Consider the following 6,562-nt stretch of genomic DNA (forward strand, 5'->3'; position numbering starts at 1 on the left):
GCCATTGGAACGGGTCTAGGACTTGGTGGTGGTGAATTTGCGGGTGAAGATTTCGGTGAAGTATCTATGGTGATTGGTTGCTTTTTAGACGATGATGAACTTGCCTCGGACTTCAACGGAGTAGATCCAAAACAATCCAACGGTGGTCCTTGCGAACGCAGATGTGGCATGTACCTACAAAACGAAATAAAACAAGTAAGTAGTTTCTAATATAACGACTCTAATACTGAAAATAAATAAACAATTAAAAACAAACTAGACTTAATTTAGACTACTACGACTCAAACAAAACAAAAAAATTGCACGTATGTAGCAAGTAGGTCCAATCAAAGCTAATAACGCAATTGCCAAGAGTCCCTGGCAACGGCGCCAAAAACTTGATGTGCTTGAAGTAGTTTAATATTTATTAACTAAATTAACTAAAAATAAACACTAAGTAATACTCTAGACTCTCTAAAACTCGACTAAACTACTAACTGGCAAGTGAACCGATTGACTCTAGTAAAGCTAAGTAAGTCCGGATATCGAACCCACGAGACTCTCTTAATTACGTTTATTAGCTAATTAGACTCGACTACAAAACACGACTTATTAATTATATTTGTTTGCGGGGTTTTTATTTAAAATACTAATTTAATACTATAATTAAAAACTAATTAAGAAAACAAGTAATTTAAACGAAAACAAGAGTTTGTTATGAAAATAAGATGATGATGAGAAAACTACCTAGGCTAGAATCCCCTAAATTTCATTAATGAATTAACCCGGGAAAATGTTTAGTTATGGAACTGGAATCGTAAAATAGACACTTATAAGAAAACCTGAACAGGACCCCTAACCCTCTTCAAGAGACACCTATGGATTTCTAACAAGTTTTAACGCACACCGATATTAAATATCAAGTTCCTTTACGGTCACCTAATTAATTATGACTTAGTTCCTTTATAACGAAATCCTACCTTACAGCACGGAAATCAAAGGCACTTTATTATATTCAATTGATTTGATAAGCAATAATAAATAACCAACCCTAGACGGACTTCTTACGAAGAACTAAATCTAGCAAGAATAGATAATAAGGACTTATCAATAACCTAGCATTTTACAGATTTAGGTTAGCAGCACACTTAGGTTTATTTGACAATATTATTCCTATGACCTTATCATGACATCAATCATAAAATAATCAAAAACACGAAGTAATTGACCTAATAGCAATCCTATCATATGACAAACAATAATCAAGGAAAACTATGGAATAAAACTCATCAAACAATCCTAAGCATTCATACGCATCAACCAAATATAAATAAATCTTTTACAAAACCATAAAAACCATAACGATAAACAATCCCAAAGTCAAATCAAAACATCAAAGTATGTTCTTCTTAAGCCTAAGTAGTTCATGCAATTTAGCATAGAATCTTAGGTATAAACAAAACAAGCAAATAAGAATTCAAGGCGTTAAAATAATGAAAACGAAAGAAATAACAGATAGAACCCGTGTTCTTCGTCTTCAACTAATATGCGCAACACCAGCTGATTCTTCAACTCCAAAGCTGCTGAAAACTCGTCTTGGTCGCCTCAGAACTCACCAAATTCGTCTGGAACTTCAGGGTATGATTAAGGGTGAGTTTAGGGGTCTTTATATAGGAAACAGGCAGCCAAAAGTACGTAAGACGGTTAAACGAGCTGAACATTCTGGAAACTGGGCTGCCGCGCCGCGCAACGGGCTTGGCCACCCCCATCGCGCGGCTCTCCGGCGTAGTTGGGAGGGGGCCGGCCGGCCTAGCCGATCCTGTTCTCTTCTGGTTCGGTTCGGTTCGTTTCCCAATCCTTCGGTTCTCCGGTTCGGCTTGTTTTTGCTTTTTTTTCGCCCTCTTTTCACCAAAATTAAAACCCGAAACCTAAAACATAAAACCATGTTAGTAGTATACAAATCTTATTTAAAACTGAACAAAACTAATAAAATAATAAATAAAATGTACACGGGATTAATAAATATTAAACGTTATATCACCTCATCATATCGGTTTTCCATCGGCTAAAGCTCCTAAAAAAGTGGGACAAATAAATCAATTTAACAATCAAGTATGGGGACTTAGGTTCAAATAAGAAGTTTAGTTTTTGTAAGAATGATAAAAAGAAGGATATATTAGTCATATTCACACCAACCCATCTTCAACCTCATATGTCGTCTCTCTCTCTTTCTCTCTCTCTTAAACAGACAAAAACCCTTCATCTTCCAAAATCACACGACGTCACAACCACCTCCACCGCTGCCGCCACCTTGCTTCAACGTTTGTCGGCGATTACGACAACGGTCGTGGTTCGTCGCCAGATAAGTCGTCTTTTTATCGCTCCTTGTTGTCGATCTTACAACAGCTCTTCGTGGAGATTCATCCACCACTACCACCACCAAGCTCCATTTCGATATGTTTCTGTTGCCGCCGTCACCTTCCGATGCGTCTTTGTTTCCGCCGTCACCGTTGCACCATACTTCCAGGCACGATTGATTCAACAATTGAAAAAGAAATACATCGATATAGGTTCTCGGAGTTCCATTTAAAGTTTCCGACCGGACGAATACAATGTGATGTGACTGTGGTGGTTGGGGATCTGAGAAGTAAGAGTATATTTTGATTTTATCAGGAGTGTAGATTTAGATTATATTTTGTGTTTTATGTAAGAGCAGAAGTAATTAATGTGATTGTGTTTTTTGGAAAAGCACAACGCCTATTTTTTATTTTGATTTTGAAAAAACACAATTGTCTCCTAACTCTTAAAATGTATAATTGGTTGGATTTTGGGGTGAATTGTTTTTCAATTTAATAAAAAAACTAGACAGAATTACAAATTTTGTCCTTTAAATATTTCTAATTTATGAAGTGGATTCTTTACAAAGTTTGTTTTCACTCGTTGTCCTTTATACGACATAATGTCTTGCTTTTAGTCCTTTACACTATCAACCGTCCAAAAACTCTGTTAAGTTTTTATATGTGAGGGCAACATAGTAATTTCCACCTCCCCATCATCTTTCTCTATTCACCACCCGACACCGTTCTTCCATCACCACTAGAACACCTCCAGATAACAACCACCGCCGCCACCATATGCCGGCCACCTTATCGTCCGTTCGATTTCTTATTCCATTTCAGTTTAGGGTTTCTAGTCTTCAACCATCACCAAATATTACGATGAGTTTTCTTGGTTTTTATTGTTTTTAAAATTGAGTTTTCTTTATTGAAAATAGTTCATCTTTCTTGGCAACTAACAGCCACCAGCACCATAACGCCCCCGCCACCTCGCCTGCAACCAGCACCGGAAACACAGCAACCACAGCCGGAAACACCAACATATTCGTCTCAACCAAAAACAAGGCCCCGAATCCGTTTCGTCGCTCGATCAAAACATATTAGATCTTACAATTTCCAACCAAATATGGTTCATATTGGTTATGATGAAGGGATCTCGTTTAGGGGTAGTTAAGGTGAATCGGGCAGAGATCGAGCAGGAGCAGGTTGAGAGTAACATTACAGAGATATCAAGAGTTCTGGTGTTGGAAGAAGAAAGAGCAGCGTAGAGAGGTCGGTGCCGAAGATAGTGTTGAAGACGATGGCCACATGTTGAAGACGGTTGGGGGGTTTAGTTTAGAGTTAGATTTCTTCTTATTATTATTAGCAAGTATTTTTAATTTGTTAATAATATGCATTAATATTAATGGTGGATTCCTATTTAGTTTTTCATTATTTACTAATAATAGTGTTTTGTTATTTGTTAATAATAAGGGATCAAATTACCATTCTAGGCTTGCCCTTATTTCTAGGCTCACATGTTTGGCAGATGTCTAGGATGGCAATGAAACCCAAATCCGATGGGAAAATCCAAAACCCGACATAAATGGAACAGGTAATACCCGACCCAATAAGGTTTGGATGGGTTTGGGATTAGTTTTGAAATTTTTCGTGGATTTGGGACGGGTTTGGGATTTGTAATATACCCGATTACCCGATAACATTAACCCGTTTACCCGATTATATACCCAATGTACCCGACATAACTTTTTCTATAATTTATATATAGTATACTTTAAATATTTTAAATATATTATTTGTTTAAACTTGTTATAGCAATTATTTGAGAAATTTTATTTGATGTTAATCATTATTTGTAATCAATTAGTTATATTTGTCAAAATTCGATAGAAGCCCCATGAGTTTTGGGCCAGGCATACCCAATGGATATTTTGACAAAACCCAATTGGAAACCCGAAACCCGATGTGAAAACCCGAAACCCGACGGATAGTTACCCGCTTAAAACCCGACGGGTTTGGGATGGGCTTGGGACAAACTTTCATAATCGGGTATGGGTTTGGGAATGGCTAAACCCGACCCAAACCTTACCCATTGCCATCCCTACATATGTCAAAACTTAACGGAGGTTTTGGATGTTCGTTAGTGTAAAGGACTAAAAACGAGGCATTATGTCATATAAAGGACAGCGAGTGAAGAAAAATTTTAAAGGACCCCGTCCATAAACTAGTAATATTTAAAAGAAAAAATTTGTAATTCTGTCAAAAAACTATGATAAAACACAATTTGATAAAATACAATTCAGTATAACACAATAGGTAAAAACATAACTACAATAACCTATAACAGAGTGTATAAAAAACCCATTAAAGTTCTTTTATTTTTATATAATTAATATGATACTCATATTAAAGATAAAAAGACTCTCGTTATTATGTTGATTTTTTTTTGTATGTTGTCTAAAAAATTTATGTGCGTTTTTAAATTGTGAGGCAATTGACATATGCCTTACATGTGGAGAAAGAAAGTCAACAAATATGTTATTCCCTTTGTAGACTTGCCCTTATTTTCCACTTGATTTGCCTCATAAACTAATCTTAACCATCCAAACACAAAACCAAATTTCTTATTTTTCGTACAAAAACAATACTTCTTATTATAGCCTAACCTTAACCTCAAAAATAAGAATGGGTATGTTAAATCAAAATGTAGGGGGAGGAGAGAAACACGTGTGGCAATGACCAATCAAATACTTTTTTTCATTTTATATTTTAATTTTATATCTATTCCTAAATCTTGAAAAACCTATAATAAGAGTATTCATAAATCTTGATACTTTTTCGTAGGTTGATAACTCTCCATAACTATCCATCCATGTCTATTACCCTTAATAAATTTAAACTTGATGTTTCTTCATGCTTTGTTAGTTAAATTAACTAAGGTAATCTATTTATTCAATCTTAAATAATTCCATGTCAAATTTTACAAAGTTTCAACCGTACTAGTCGAAGTTTTTTTCTTTTATATTGAAATATAAGGCAAACCGTCAATGCAATAAAATTTACGAATTAGTAATCCTAAAAGTAAAAGAAGACAATTAAACATGTCAGATGATAAACGTCTTAGTTTATTACAAATAGACCCAAGCCCGGATAAAAAATGATCACAGTGACATTTGAAAAAGGCCACCAGTAATTTCCGTTCATCTAAGACCACCAAAATGGTTGAGCAAGCCATCACTTAACCAGTAGCATGACCGATTCATTGACCTGTTCAATTTCCAAACTACTGGTTTAAGAATGGTGTGAACTTGTAGTCATGGAAGTCCTTAATTGCCCAGAGCAGCATTGAAATGCAATGGTTAACAAATTTCTAGATCTATAAAAAGATGCTTGTTATAAATGCTTGTGCTAAATTGTATATAAGTTATATTACAGCAAATGACTAGATATTTCTAGAAGTCCAGAACCAAGAAACGTAAGTAGGCCTATAAACAAACACAAACAAGGGCATGTTCGTGTTCGTTTATTTAACTTTAAACGAACAAAAACACTTAATCAAAAACATAATTGGGGTCCTTTTATTTAAAAAATGAGCATGTTCGTGTTCGCCTATGATCTTTTGTTTAAAATCTAAACAAACAGTTCACGATCACATTCAAACATAAATAAACATAAATGAACTAAGATAAAGAATATAAATGAACATATATAAACAAATATAAATGAACACAAACAAATATAAACCGACATATATGAACACACTTAAAAGAACACAAATAAACAAATATAAAATCATTAAGTAAATATCTCTTCAAGTTAATGTTTAATTATTCGCTATTATTATGTAAACAAACATAAATAAACGGAGATAAACGAACATAAATAAACAAACTCACGGACATAAATGAATGAACGAAACATGTGTTCATGTTCGTTCATTCAATTAAACGAACACAAATTTTTTGTTCATGTTCGTTCGCTTATTAAGTAAACAAACATAACAAACATCCCACCGAATAGTTCACGAACAGTTCATCGAACATTCAATTCACTTACAGGGCTAAATGTGAGCAATATTGAAATAAATTATCAAAAAGAGAAAAGCGATACTGATTCATATGGTAATTCTAATTCAAAAACTGAATGAAAAAAAAAGAAGAAAAACATGCCTCAGGCAGCCTAGTTATCATCAAAAAGAAATCAGTTGGTAATTCCAACATTTTATAATTTACATCATCATTGGCTAT

At 34.5% G+C, this 6,562-nt stretch overlaps 1 non-coding gene across 1 annotated transcript; it reads right to left on the reverse strand.

Annotated features, from left to right (window-relative positions):
- Positions 1 to 6,477: 6,477 nt before the first annotated feature.
- LOC143600297 (small nucleolar RNA snoR77Y) lies at positions 6,478 to 6,562 on the reverse strand. Its single transcript, XR_013147449.1, has one exon. It is a non-coding gene; the product is annotated as a small nucleolar RNA snoR77Y (small nucleolar RNA).

This window comes from Bidens hawaiensis, unplaced genomic scaffold, assembly GCF_021521415.1.
Source record: "Bidens hawaiensis isolate Kalapana, Puna unplaced genomic scaffold, B.hawaiensis_p1.1 tig00053903_1, whole genome shotgun sequence".
NCBI lineage: Eukaryota > Viridiplantae > Streptophyta > Magnoliopsida > Asterales > Asteraceae > Bidens > Bidens hawaiensis.